We start from the raw sequence: 15,705 nt of genomic DNA, 5'->3' as shown, positions 1-15,705 counted from the left end.
TGATACAACAAACACAACTTGGGAAACCAAACACACTGTCAGGTTTCCTGTGATTTCAAGCTTGTCTGTACTAATCCCAGTCTCATTTCACACCCACACATCAGGCTCCCTCCCTAGCTAGCTTGGGCTTCTCTTCTGTACACAGCTTCCTTATGACAATCTTGCAATTAACACCCACATCTCCTCCCCAAATGATGCCAACTCGTCTATGAAACATTCAGTCTATGAAAATCACACCCCTCTTTCCTGCCCTTTAATCTGGTCCTTTTGCAAACTGAGAATAAGCATCTCTTGGGGAGGTAACTCATAAGTGTTCAGCCCTTTTCACATCGTAAAACAGCTTATCTAATAAAACACAGCACATGTACAATGTTGCATCAAGAACCAAACAATATTCATGCTTGTAGATCGGGCTGGGGAAAGGACTTATCTGAATTTTCATCGTCAGCTAACTAGTTTCACTGCAGAGTAAGATAAAGATGATCCAACGACAAGCCAAAGTCTAGGTCCTCTGTCCCTTATTTAGCTTTTGTTGTAAAAGGTTTTCTAAAGTTTCTGTGTTCAATTTTTAAGCTCAGATAGAGAATACTAGCCTTTCCTCCTTCAACTCTTTTTCTATCCTACATTGTATGTTTTGGAGTCAGGAGAAAAAAAGAAAACATAAATTCTTCAGATGACAAGCATTTCAGTTTCGTATCCTGTAAGCCAAATAATGTGGAGATATTCTTAAACAAACAAACACAAAAAACAGGAGTCTTGCCAACCCTGGTGTACAGGCTGTTGGGTTCTCATCAATGTGCCACAGATAACCTACCTCTAATTGCAGGTTATGTAGGTCACAATATATGTATTGTTCTCCAGAAGTTACAGGGCACTAAAAGACAGCTAAAGAACCTTTGAGAATTGATGTATATTCACTTCACATGTAAGCACTTACTGTGACTGCCACAGGAATATTGCACAATAGTTACACTGTACAGTTGTGAATACAAACAAAATTAAAACACAAAACATTGATAGGATGCTCCAGAGCCCACTGGGCCTAAATGCAGCTGAGTGCTACTGGAGACGCTACCAGGCTGATATCAGACTGAAGTCTCAAGCCCACTTTTCATAGGATGGATATCCATACCACAAAAACTGATTGTGACACCCAGCACTCCAAACGGCAAGCTCATGGCTCAGCAAACAGACTTCTGTTCTGAGCTACCTATTATACACACACAGACACACACTTATCTTACCTGCAATTAAAGCATGTCAACAGGTCAGCAAGGAAAAATTGGCTCTGGAAGTTCTTCCATTTGGTCAAGAAACTAGACTTAAAGTTTCTTCAGCTTTCAGCAGCATTCAGCTTTCCACTACACACAAGGAAAGGCAGAGAAAGTAGAAAAGCAAAAATTAACATTCTCTATTAACAGAAATCTGGCAGTGTAAAAACTGAGAAGGAAAAAAAACTCCAGCTTAAACAAAACAAGCTAATAAACTCTCAAATAAACAGGAGCAGTAGTAACAGAGCATATTTCACATCTCAAGACACGTCCACACAGACAAGGTCAGAGCTTCCAGGCTTTTCACCAATACCTAGTGAGAAGCCCTTGAAAACACCAAGGGCATGATCAGCTAAAAGCCCACATCACTGCAGAAGCAATCCATATTTGCCTTCCTTGTTGCCTTCTGTTCACTGCTGCAACTTAAAAACATTCCTATCCATGCTGCAACCCAAAAACAATCATGCATAACACACTGAATAAATCTGAAGCAATTAAGAAACTGTTCTGGCTAAAAAGTAACCACTGGGGAAAAAAAAAAACCACAAAAAACACAGAAGCAGAAAGAAGTGGTATGACACTGAATAGTAAAGCTGGCTATGCTGCCAAAAAACTGATTACAGAACTCACTTTTCAGACAAGAAATGCATCATAACAGCATCTTGTTAAACAAGCTAAACACATGCAAGGGAGAAGGAGAAACCCACACCTTTCTGTCAACACTGAAGTAATTCATATTAAATTTATATTTGACATGTAACAAGGCTGCACACATACAGAAAAATGCAAGTATGAAAAGCGTGTCTATTCATTTACACAGTGCTTAGCATTCAAAATTGATTTTACAGACATCCTGCTAACCTGCCTGACAGAAATTCCTCCAGACTACACAAATTAATTCAAAATAAGAAGACTGTCATTTTTCTGTGTCTTAGAAGGAGGGAGGTAAAACTCTGAAAGTTCTCAGTATGCTGAAAGGAATCCTGCAAAAATTTAGAAAGTACACACATCAAGGCAAAAGTATTTTTTATAAACATAATTTTTAACAAAGAACTCATAGTTTAAAACAGGTTCTTAAACAGCTTTCCCATCAGGAGAGCATGAACAAAACAGCCAAAAATTAAGGCTTTATGGGAAGACTCTGTTTTTATATTGCAAATATAATATGGTTTCGGTACATGCTAGACTAGATGACCCCTTGCCATTTCATGCTCCTGAATTTCAAGGACGATTATATCAGGTTCCTCCACAGAGGTAACCAGAAATTTCATGAAGAGACTTTTAGCATTCATTTTCCCCCTCAATTACAACAAAGAGGTAGTCCTAAAAATAAGCCAGTTTCCAAGTGAAATGGTAACAGGGTCAACCTCTCTATCCTCCAGATCATCTCTAAAACATTTCCTGTAGTAAAATACTGTTCACAAAATTCTACCTCACTAACCCTACTATTGTTAATATATTTTTTATTACTCAAAATCATTACAAGTGAGGGCTCTAAAGGAAGAAGATTTCTCCATAATTTGTAATTAATACTAACTTCTCTCCTGTTTGCTTCATACATTCATCGCATCTGGTCATAAAAATAAGGTTCCAAGTTACTTTTGTTAAACACATTTTCCCTATTTTTGTTTTACTGTATCATTTATCTGGGTAAATTTCCAAGCAGAGCCTATAATTATGTTCTTGACCAGACTGTCTTTTAAATTAAACAATTATTTTTTCCCTTGGATTATCATCTTTAATTTGCAGCATAGCTTAAGAATTATTGTCATACACATAACAAAATAGGTACAGTCTACATGACATCCTCATGTTTGAGGTTATCAAGTTAATCAGCCTGATATTTTTATTTCCTTTTACTACACATGAAATAATCCCATCGGAGGGAACAGAAAAGAAGAACCAGGGAAAAAAAATTAAAAGAGAAATTTCCCCTACCCAGAGTCCAAACTGAAGTCCTAAAGGTAGCCCACAGCCTCTACAGAAATAACTCTTTCCAGCATATGTGGGAAAGGAGTATGCAATAAGCATCTATGGAGGGGCTTCAAATGTACAGAATTAAGGGGACATTGGTGGAGGGCAAAACTCTTCAGCATATTTGTTTTAAAGATTCCAGCATGCTTCCATCTAAACATCATGTTTTATCTAGACCCACAAGCCTGAAATTGAAAATTGGTACGAGAGACTGATACCAGAGCCAATGAACAACAGACACATGAGTGACAATCCCATTTCTGACATGGCTAGTGCATGTTTTCAAATATATGCTTAATAAAAAATTACACAGTAAGGCCATATTATCCAAACTTATTCAGTGTTTCAGCTTCAAAGTCCTCCAAGACTGACTCAATGAATCTTTGTAACTACTACCGAGGCAGTAAAGAAAATTGCAAAGGTCTGTTCTTTTGTAGGCTACAGAAGTTCTTTTGTAGTCTACAAAAATTTCTCTATGATATGCAGTTAATGTGCAGGTTTTAAAGAGAAGTTATTTAGAACATGGAACGATTGCCTGAACCAACATACGTAAAAAAATCTGAATCTGAAACCTGAGCACCAAGCAATGGAAGATGTCCAGAACCTAAGTACCTTTAGCTTCCCAAATAATTTGGAAAAAAAAAGCCAACAAAAAGCCACATAAAACCAAACCCACACAGACACCCCTTAGGTTAGAGTGCAAAAGAAGACTCAGTCTAGTATATGAAAGAAGAAAAATTTGAATAATTTAGCAAGTTCCAATTTTGAATCATCCTTTTTATTATTGTTTTTAAAAGCTGTAATTAAATTAAAGAAGCATGGTGATAATAAAACAGAGAGCTTCCTGTCGTTGTGGCCCAGGAGAGTCATATTATTCACATAGTAACACCAGTTTAGTATTGCCAGATAGGAAATAATACATCCTTATCTCCAGGGAGCACTGACACTGGGATCTCTTTGCAGGCACTGACAAACCACTACTGCCAAGCACAGTCTTGCCTTATGTAACATTCTTGGAAGAGCAAATATTTTGCTTATGCATCAAATACACAGCTTTTTAAAAGCAGGCAACAAGGTAAAAAATAATACACATCTGCATTTTGTATCCTGGATGGTAAGGACAGGGAACAGAGGGAGAGAGAAGAAATTAAAAAAGGTTGAGAGAAGAGATTAAAAAGGTTCTGCCTTCTCATTTCTGAAAGCTGAGATAGATGAGGAAAACATAAAATGGTAGAAGAACTGCTCAAAAAAACTTTGAACCAGACACAAAAATGCTATATTTTACCTAATATTTTCTATCTCATATTATTTATATGAATTTTATACATTTTCTGGATCACAGTATTCATACAAATCATATGATTCATAATTATAGCAGTATAAGAAAAAATACGTATCTCAGCTCACATGGCTTGGATAGCCTGAAATTCTGTCCTAAAATGTGTGTGGTGAGGCATGCATATTAAAAAGCTTTAGAACATAACCAATTCTTAGTAGTACCCTTCATGAATTAGGATGCTCTACTTTGTATATTGAGATCATCAAATCAGACAGCAGTTTTCAATGTTTCTTCAGTCCACAGCAGAGCAGACTGTCAAACTTTCTTTTAACAGACAGGTTACCAGGACATTTTTCAGAATGGCAAAACCCTTTTCAAGGATTTATATGTTCTCTCTCCCTCTGTTTTGTTTTTTTTAACACAATTAATTTTGAGCTCAGGGTTATACTGCATTTTATCTGAGAGGAAAGTTGTCCTTAGAGACTGTATCACATCCCATGCATCTTAACCTACACCACTACCCCAGCTGGATAATATGAAAGATGCATAGCTTTGTGGTTTGGGAAATTCAAATTGCTTTCCTTATCTTTCCCCTTCATGAGAAAGCCCAAGAAAATAATCCTAGAAACCATAGTCCACAGATATATGAATCAATACAAATACTCCCAGTACCAACAGATACCATTCAAAACAGCAGATGGACTTTAAAATATTAAGAGGGAAGTATGTTCTGGTTTCATACATGCATTAATTAAGATAACAAACACATCACAGAGGTGATACCTCCTGGGAAATCTCCCTCTGTGAGCAACAAACCAGAACTCTTCTAAACTGCTAATTTTACATTATAATGTGCCTATTTGCTTTTGATTTAAAGATCAGTTGACACTGCAGGACTTCCTCAAATCTTTGTTTTCCTTCTGCTATTCACAGTTTTGCCCAATAACATGCAGCTGAAATTAAAACCCTTGTTTAATGTCACTGTTGTAATCCCTATCATTTGAACAAGAAAAATCATGCAGTGAAGAACCCCTTCTGCTTTGGACTGCTACTGGACAAATAATTAAAGAAAAAGAATTAGTGTATTCAAATAAACACAGGCTACAAGGGCAGCACAATAGAGGGCTGTAAACAACATACAGCAGATTACATGAAAGGTTTTCCAAATTTTCACTAGCACAAGCTGATTAAGTCTGCGTAGCAGAGAGCAGACTCACACAGGTCTGGAAGCAGTAAACTCCCAGTGGCTTGGATGCAACACCACACAAATATGAAAAATTGTTTTCAAAACTAATCCAGGCATCTTCACACCACATTTCCTTGCACTGCCTGTTGAAGGATTTGCTCCTGCAGAGCCAGTGTGGGTATAGCCATGGCCACAGTCATTTTTTCATGTTGTTATCTCTAACAGGGAGTTCTAGCTACTTTTCAACAGCCACAGCACTGCAAAGTCTCCCCCATCTACTCCATGCAGGTGAAAAGGAAAAAAAAAAAACAACAAAGAAAGAGGCACAATGTTTTGATATCTTCTGTATCCTCCCTGTCAGTTGAAATATAAAAGTAGGGGTACCAAAGTGAATTCTCAGTACTGTGCTCTCCCTGGACTTTACACATCATGCTGCACCACAGTAACTATCTCTGTTTTGTACTCAAAGGATAAAAAAAATCACCTCAAAGTCATCTAGCCCTTCCCCCTGTGCCATGGTAACACACATCATGTTTCTGTCACAACTCACAGCTGCTTTCATTACCTGTTCTTAATATCATACACAACTTTTTCTGATAATATATTCCAATGCAATTCCATCTTATCAAGCAAGGAAAGAAAACAGATCACTGTGAAAAACACTTTTATGTCATACACTTAGACAAACCCTCACTTTCTCATTTCTCCACTGTCTTCTTCGCTCTTTGAAGCTAAAATAACAGCTCCCAGTTCATTCAGTCATTCCTCCAGACATCTAGGTATCCCTACTGCTCTTCTCCAGACTCCCTGCAATGGGTTCATATTCCCTTCTTTTTTTCCTTTTAAATTATTTTTAAATTAATTCCATCTTCAAAACATGTCACTACATCAACCTTGGCCGGAAAGACTAAGATTCATTTAACTTGTAGAACATATTTCTGTTTACACATATGTGGTGCAGACACAGGATCCCACAACAAGAACTGGAAAGGTCCTTAAGGTCAGCTGAAACAAGGCTGAGAAAGAAGCATTTGGTCCTTCTGGCCTTCTCTGATTGCTCCCATCAACCAGGAGGCAGAAATTACTTTAAAGAAGCCTTGCTGTGTTTGACATAAGGAACTGTGTTACAGGGGTTTGGAATACAAACTTCAGTCACACCCTAAGAACCAGCTTTGTTTCAAAAAACCCAAAACCTTCTAAGAGTGGAATTCAATCATTTTGATTGAAGATATTCTCTAATTTTACAATTCTATAGCAATGTTGACTCCTGTTATTCTTGTTGTCTACAAAAATATATAAATCCTTCATGTATATATCTAAAATAAACCTCTCACCCCTAAACAAGAACACTATCTCATTAGTCCATTTCTAGGGAAAACAATGTTTTTCAAACAGTTTAGCACTTGCCCACAGTCAATTCCTCCAGACATTCTTTAATAAGAATGAAATTTTGATAGTTTCTATAATAGAGTCAAGCTACCAGAAACCTACTGCTCCTCTTCTGTTAGCATTTTGGAAAGAGAAACTCTGTTAGTCTAATGGTTTAATATTAAAATTAAAATTATATGAGCTACTGCTTATTTCTTTGTCATCTTCTACTGCTTTGGGAGGGTTTAATTCCCAAGAAAAATACTAGAACAGATAAAGATAAACAACTGAGTCTACAGTTACTCATTTCCACTTGCCCCTTGCCCCTGACACCTGTACAGACACTACAATCCCTCTCCTCAGTGGCACAGTATTACACATACCCTCCATGAGTTAAGTAACTGCAGCAGCTCAAGGATTACATCAGCCAGCCCTTACTCTTTCAACAGTGTTTTTGTAAACACTTAAACTTCCCTAACTGCTCTAAAACTCACTCTTTCCTCACACCACCTTCATGTTTTAGCGCTTGCCTTGGACGTCATGCTCCCCTCCAAGTCCCAGTATCTTTTATTAGACCTGAGGTGAAGAAAAAAACAAAAAAAAACCTTAGCCTGTTTTGCATTATCTGTCCACAGCTCCACTAGAAAAACAGAAGCAAACCTCCTCTGACTTTCTTTTTACTAACTTTCTATTTCTATAATGATTTCTCATTATTCTTTTTGAGCTGGCCATTCTGAATTTTTAATTGTATGTGTGTGTGCTTTATTTTTACACTTGTCCTTGGCAATTCAGCTGGGAATTCCTTTCCCTCCTTGCATTTGATGTTGAAGGGCTCACCAGTAAGCCATCCTCTCTCTACTTTTCATATTTTCCTCTGTGAAAGAATAGTTTCAATTTCTGCATTAGCAAATGCCACAGACACCAATATTCCTGCTTCTGAGTAAATAATAATTTTATCTCAGAATATTTAAATGTACTTTGAATTATAACTGATTAGACCACATTGTCTCCTGACACCAAGCCCAATGCTAAGTGCTCCTGAAATGTTGCTGTTGACTTGATGACTCTTTTAAATCTGAACTGTTGTTACTTAAAATGTCTGCAAAACAAATGCACACCAGTAAGAGAATACGCCTTGCTGCCAATATAACAAAATTTTATCCCCCTTGCTTGCTACTACTTTAAAATCAAACAGTAATGTTTCAGCTAATCAATGTAAGGTGATAAAAACACTACTAGCAAGATATACAATTTGCAAATAAGCATGCATTATAAATGCAGTCTTTGCTAAACCTCCTTAGTTGTTGCTCTCTGAACATTTTATTTTTTTTCTAACAATAAAGGTTCTTGTGAGAAAAAAATAAGTTCTCCAAGTTCAAGGATCCCACTGGCATCAAAGCAAAACAAACCTAGCCCTAACTAGCTGAAGGAAATTTTTCAAAAGAAACTCAATACTACTGTGTGTTCTGCTTTATCAACACCAGCAACTGAGGAACCCATAAGCACTGGGCTGGCAAACATCACCTCTGTAAAAATCATGCCAGCAAAATATGCTGAAAGCAGATGAAACCACTGACAGCCATAAAAATCTCTGTGTTACCTGGCAGCAAGTTCAAGGAAATATCTTTTAGTGCTGTTCACACTACTAGGACCAAGATATTAAGAACAGATTCACTGCAAAGGCAAATCGGTTTCTGTCCTCCATGCTTTTCCTCCACTCAAAATGTACTCTCACTTCATATCTTATGAATATGTTTCAAGAAGCTGAAAAAGAACTTTCTAATTGTTTACCTGAAACCACTCCAAGCAGGCAAGCATAATTAATCTTAATGCAAGTCAGCAATTCAGAAAGGAAATTATCCTGTTACACCTATTGCTGACTATGTGTTCTTATGTGTTCTTTGCTTCCGTGTACTGAATGGCAAAATAGCCAATTAAAAGGAAAAAAGAAAATAAAAAAGAAAAAAATTCACAATCCATACCAAAGGCATTCCAAGGACATTGGGTGATTTGAGAACAAAATCGGAGCCAAAAATAAAAAGGAGCACCACACTCTTTTCTGAAGATCTTTATGGTTTGCAGCAAAATTTTTGTCTGCTTAGCACCTGTTGTCACTTTACCTTAGTAAATTCTAATTCCGCTCACAGAGACGAACAGAGCCCTCACTTCCAAAACAAATCCACATCATGCTGTGATTGGGGGCATGCACTTCTTGCAAAGTCCAGCACTGGAAATCACTGAGTTCCTCAGAAGTTGAGATAAACTTCTGACCTCCATAGGTTTTCTTAGAAGAATATGGAATTTATAACACTGAACTAAAACACAGTAATGGCATGGGTGAAGTGTAAAAATGCCACCAGTGTGCCAAGAAGAAGCAGCACAGTTCTGTTTACTAAGAGCCATGGGTCCAGTGCAGCAACTTAATGATGTTCCACCTTCAACTTGTGATTATGAAAGGCATACCTCCCTACTCAGGCTTCCTTCTTCCCTTGTATGTTTAAGGTACACATGTTTACAAAAGCACTACTCAGGATCATGCCAGCACAGTCATGAAGCAGAAAACCAAGTTATCTCTCCTTCTCTCCTCTCCAGGAGCCTGCCACAGCAAAATGAGTTAATTCAATAACAACCCATGCTATTTATTGGACTTGGCTGCACAACAACAACTTTTTAACCACAGCTCTCTGACTAGTGTGTAAAAAACCTAAACATCTGAAAATAATTTAGTTATTACAATTATATTAACTGTTAATTGTTAATAAAACTAACTGAAAAGTATAATATTCTCTTTTTTCCTGCTCAGGGGTATCTGAGGTTTTACAAAAGATTTTGTGAATGCAAGTGGGATTGATTCTTCAGCAGTTTAACTCTTCAACTGTTAGCCAACAACTAAATTTAAGTTACAATCCAAAGGTTTACTGGAATAGAAAGACTGTCAATACTTTAAAAACTTGTATTTGTTTCACATGCTCTAGGAAATCCTTCCAATTGTGAACTTGTTCAAGGCCATCATTTGATCAGTTCCACAGGCAAACTCCACTTGCATTGCTAGAATAGTCTTTCTATAGAAAAACCTTCACAGAAAGAAATCCTACCCTTCACCAATATACAATGCAGGAAACTTGCAAAAATGAGCAAGAATCAGAAGGATAATGGGCACAATTGTCTTTTAGTAATAGTTACTGACACAAAGAATCTAGCATGCTTTCATTACCACACAGCTTTCCTGTCTTAAAAAAAAAAAAAAAGGAAAAGTTCTTCTAAGGCATGCAAATGTTTAAGTAAACAAAATCGTGTCTGTCATATGCTTGGAGACTACAGCAGAGGCGTAGAGGTACAAGGGGAGAAAATGTTTGACTGTGCTTCTAAAGCTAAATGGCAAAAACTACATTGTAAGAATTTGCCTCATACTTTTAGCACTAATCTAGCTGTGCTATGTATGTACTCACACAAAAAGGAGGTAACACCATGCTCATTATGTTTAGATCAGAATTAACTGGTCTAACATTACTGTATGCATAGGCAATTCAGTATTGCATCAAAATTTGACCTTTTTTTTTACGGAAAGGAAAAAGATAAACAAGTCATTGATTTCCCAGTAACTCACCAGCCATGGCAAGCCACCACAGTTTGAAACAGAATAAATTTCGGGGCAAATTTTCCAACTGCTAGGAAAAGGTGCTACATTTGGTTCAGAGATAATCTGAGTCAAAGTCCCAACTACATGCTGGGCCTCCTGCATGCAGATAGCTATGATTGTGTCATGTTTCCAAACCTTCCTCTGCTAATTAAATGTAATCTTACTTGATAGCATAGGTAACACATTCTTAGATTATGTCTTCACATGCCTTGAGCCCATATTACCACTCTCACAAGCTCTTATCTTACCTGCTCTGTTTCAATTCCACATGGAATTGCCTCACCTGGACATGCCTTTCAGGATCACCTTGGACAAGAATTTTTTGGCCACATGGTTTAACATGCAAAGCATTCTTATCACACCATCACTGAGTCCTTGACTGAGAGATACCTGCCTGTACTAACATGAAGCCTTATGATCAATGACAAGAGAAAGTAAGGGAAGATTGATTCCCAAAGCTCCTCAGTGTTCATAATGCTAACTTCAGCTGGTGAATATTTCCTTACCATCACAGCACTTCCATAGTTAAAGCTTACTCCTGTACTGGTGTGTGTACAGATGTGTTACAATGGAGTGATACTAAGGCAGAGGCACTTATTGTACACATTCACAAGTGCTTTCAAAACTGTTCTTTTAATTCACTAGAATCACAGAATTATTAAGGCTGGAAAAGACCTTCAAGATCAGTGAGTCCAACCTGTGACTGAATACCACCATGTCAATTAAACCATAGCACCAAGTGCCACATCCAGTCATTTCTGGAACACTCCCAGGGAGGGTGACTCCATCGCTTCCCTGGGCAGCCCATGCCTATGCTCAATCAACTTCTTCAGTGAAGAAATTCTTCCTAATGTCCAGCCTGAATCTCCCCTGGAACAGCTTGAAGCCATCTCCTCTGTTGTTCATTGCCTGGAAGACGAGATCAACACCCACGGGGTTACCTTTCAGGCAGTTGTAGAGAGTGATAAGGTCTCCCTTGAGCCTCCTTTTCTCCAGGCTACACACCCCCAGATCCCTCAGCCATTCCTCACAGGACTCACTCTCTAAATTCTTCACCAGCTTCACTGTCCTTCTCTGGACATGCTCAAGAACCTCAATGTCCTTTTTGTGAGGGACCCAGAAGTGGACTGAGGACTTAAGGTGCAATCTCAGCAACTTGATCCAGGTCTAATTGACCTGCTACCCACGACAAAATGAAGTCCTAGCTCTACTTTCCAAATAAATTAATAAGATCAGGAAAAGGCACTGTTTCTTGTAAGCTGCTTGCATGAGGTTAAAGATACAGATATTCTTACAGAGCACCCATACCAGCATCTACTGACAAGTCTTTATTTAGCCAGCATATTGCCAAAACAACTGAAAAAAATTTCAGAATTTCTAGGCCACTCATACCCCAACTTCTGACAAGTGCAGACCTTTGTGGTCTCTTCTGGAAGCACCCCAAGGTTGTTTGTCTTTACTCAATACCATCAGAGCATAAGAAGTGCAACCATAACATACCAAAAGTATAGGCATCTGCTGTTGTGTACTGCATTACCTTAAAAACAACCAAAAGCACTATTCTGCTAAGAGCCTTCCCTGATGCCCTCTTTCCTGGTGCTCATTCTGATGCAGATACAGCACATGACCGTTTTGTTGAGGTGGCAGTCATTTAGTGTAAAACTAACCTACCCCGTTAGGCTGAGAAGAGACCACAAGTAAGGTAACAATGCCAAGCTGGCATATCTGAATAGAAGAGTCTGAGATCTTGTCTGTAAACCAAAATATAGTTATAAAATTGTTACCAAAAAGGATTACTGGAACAAGAGGTCAAAAAAGCCTTGTTCTCAGCAGCACATAACAAACACCACAAACATGCCAACTACACTAAATATGCCATGGGAGAAAGAGAGAGAGAGAGAACACAACTCTCTCATGTCTGAGGGAAACTACTGCTAACAGTAACATCCAATCAGGATGTGGAGAACTGCATCTTAAAAAAGTCAAGTATGCTACTCAAATATTGTAGAGCTAAACAAGATTCCCATTCGGCTAATTAAAATTTGGAGATCTTTTTCAATGAAACCCTCTGCAGGCATCAAAAAGCAGCATCTATATATAAAAAATAAAGATACGCAAGGGAGGAACAGCAGCACTTGTGGATAAATTCTTTTTTAAAAAAGAAGTCTTAAAACGATGTATATCAAAGTAATCTTAATAATCCTTCAATGTACAGTTTAACAGAGAAACTGATGCTTCAGAGGGTACTGAGAGCCTGTAAATCTGAAGCCTTAAGCTTGACAGGCACCAATGCATCATTATAATCTTTTTGAAGAGAAAACATAGCTATAGATTTCCAAAACTCAGTTTCATGCCAGGATCAAATAAAACCACCTTAGCAGCAGTTTCTCCAATTTTGCTTCTCTTGGCTTCCGATCCTATGAAGGTTTGTATCCCATTCAGAGGAATAAAACCCCAAAAATAAAACAAGAAAAACAACTCAAAGCCAAAACCCTTACAGAGTACAATTCAGTTTTTACCAGCACCACCATATATTTTAAACACAGTAAAGTTTAAAGAAGAAAAAAAGGAAACTATGTACATAAAGCTAAGTTTCTTCCACAAGCTTTGTCCACACATTTTTCATCAATCTAACAGGATTCACTTCTTTTTCAAAGCACATATCGTCAATCACCGTGGGTCAATAAACAGACTAAAACAGCTGTTAGTGGAAGTCAATTGAAAACATTTGTTTTGATTGAGACAGATAAGAGGAAAAGGCACCTAGATGTTCCACAAGTTTCACCACTGCCATCCTCACATCAATATCTCACTGGTACAATCTTGCCCTCTACAATTATTTATACTTCACCTTATAGACTGTAAGTTTTTCTGTCTTTCCTTTCTCTCTTTGACCTTCCATGTTCATTAAAGCAGAGCCAGAGAGAAACAAACAAATTACAGCATTAGGTCCTAATTCTTTGATTAGTTTCAGATCAGGTGGACTCTTGTACACTACAGCAAAGTAATGTAGCACAGATAATGTGAAAACCATCATTTGACATCACTCCTTCTGGTATTACAAACCCTTCCAATCAACATTTTTTCTAAAAGGTTTACTTCTAGAAATTTTGATATAAAACCAGCACAGGGCAGAGACATGGGTCTACACTGCATGACCTAACAGTACTATCTTATTGGGGTATGAGAGATCTCTTTGAATGGATAATTTATTATCACTACCGCTTCTCTCTGAAAATTAAAACAAAACTAAGACCTCATGCTTCCCCACTAAGATGAGGCCCTAGATCCTTCTAACTGCTATACGGGAGAATAAAAACACTGCTGTACTAAAGGAAAAAGTAACTATCAACTCTTGCACAGCATCAGTTTCACACTGATAAACAGAAAATACCTAGGCAGAGAGGGCATGGCAGATTCTTAAAGTCACATTCAGTTCAATCACAAGTAATAGGGTGGCATACAAAATTACACAATCCATTTTATGCATTTTTTTCTTCTTACTGTCATTGTATGAGATGTTAATGCTAATCACAAAACCAATCAAGCAGCCCAGGGAAGAGAAAAGTCAGACTGAAATAAAAATCTCCAAATACCATCAAGTATGTCTTAGCCTTTCTCAGTTACAAATATCCCAACCTGGCAAACTGCTATACTGGCAGGCTGGCCTTACACATGACGTCCCAGCAGACAGTGGGCACCTGCCAGCACCTCTGTATTTGTCCACGTGGAGCAATCATGTCAAGTTGCTACCAACACCCTTGTGCAACAGAAAGGTTCACATGACCTTGCTAATAGTTCCCCAAAGATCAGGGAAAGCAACACAGTAATCAGTTTGCCAGGGCACACTGCCTTCTCCCGTTACCCGGGCCCCGAAGTTGCCGAGACCTCTGCCTTCCTTTGGCATCTGAAGCAAACGCCAGCATAGCCTTCGGTGATTCGGTGAGTGACGCAAGGAGAAAGAAATAATCAGTGTTAATTAACTTGTTAAAACAGAAGTCCGAACCCAAACTCGGCACACAGACACAGGGTCACGCCGGTGACAGCGCCACGCAGGAATACCTGGCACTCCGTTAGGCGTCACACTTGGGAGGAAAAGCCTTCCGGAAAATAAAAGCGCGTATCCCATGCTCTCACCTCGGCACTTGACCGCTCACACAGCCCTGCGCGAAGAGTGGCTCCTCTCTCTCCCAGAAGTTTGCAACCAACGCAGCCCAAGGGTCGCCCTACAAACCAACAGCGGAAAAGCCGAGCCAAAAAGATAAAGAGGATTAGGCGGGCATTACTTCCACTGACCTATATACTGCCCTCAGCCCGCGGCGGCCCTGCGGCAGACGGCAGCTGCTCGGCCGGGGGTGACACCGGTCTGACAGCCCGCCCCGCCTGCCGACGAGGCCGAGCGGCGGCGCAGCACCCCCGAAACTCCGTGCGGGGCCCGTCCCAGCCGCAGCCGCCCCCTCACGGCTCCCGCCCCAGCGGGACCGGCCCCTACCTGGCGCGGCTGGCGGCGGAAAGTTTCTCCGGGGAGGGGCCAGGCGGGCTCCACTCCCTCTCTGCCGAAATCACCGGCTCCGGGAAGGAAGGAAGGAAGAAAGGAAAGAGGGAGGGAGGGAGGTGGCCACCCAGGTAAATCGCCGTCCGCGACGGGACAGCGAGGCCGTCGTTAATCCCTCGGACGAGAGCGCCCTCACGCACGCCCGCCCGCCCAGAAGGCTCCGTCCCCCCCGAAGGCTCCGTTCCCTCAGGTGGGCATCACCCCGCGCCCCCACACCTCCCGCTCCCTGACGGCGGGCGGCCCCCGCTCGCCACCGGCCGCCGAGTTTGTGTAAGTGGGGCCGGGCCGTGAGTCAGAGCGGCGGGGAGGAGCCGCGACCTGCCGGGGGAGGCCGGGCCCAAGGCGGCCCTTACCGGGCGGGCGCCCGCCGAGAGACGATTCGGGGGGTAGAGCCCGACTTGAGAAACGACGTCTGTGCAATTAAGAAAGCTT

At 39.9% G+C, this 15,705-nt stretch overlaps 1 protein-coding gene across 2 annotated transcripts in view; it reads right to left on the bottom strand.

Moving 5' to 3' along the window:
- The window catches only part of FHIP1A (FHF complex subunit HOOK interacting protein 1A), a 77,125-nt gene extending 61,635 nt beyond the window's left edge, over window positions 1–15,490 (bottom strand). Inside the window, exons 1-3 of one of the 2 annotated variants that reach the window (XM_018926722.3) lie at window positions 15,211–15,490; window positions 14,781–14,944; window positions 1,245–1,361 (exon numbers count right to left, since the gene is read on the bottom strand). The gene's annotated coding sequence lies outside the window, so the exon portion shown is untranslated. The remainder of the gene's footprint in view (window positions 1–1,244; window positions 1,362–14,780; window positions 14,945–15,210) is intronic. The other variant, XM_018926721.3, reaches the window with a different exon arrangement.
- Between the last annotated feature and the right edge of the window lie 215 nt (window positions 15,491–15,705).

The sequence above is a fragment of the Serinus canaria genome, chromosome 4 (genome assembly GCF_022539315.1).
Source record: "Serinus canaria isolate serCan28SL12 chromosome 4, serCan2020, whole genome shotgun sequence".
NCBI lineage: Eukaryota > Metazoa > Chordata > Aves > Passeriformes > Fringillidae > Serinus > Serinus canaria.
The sequence above is the reverse complement of the archived record's forward strand: the minus strand, read 5'-3'. Positions and strand labels throughout refer to the sequence as shown.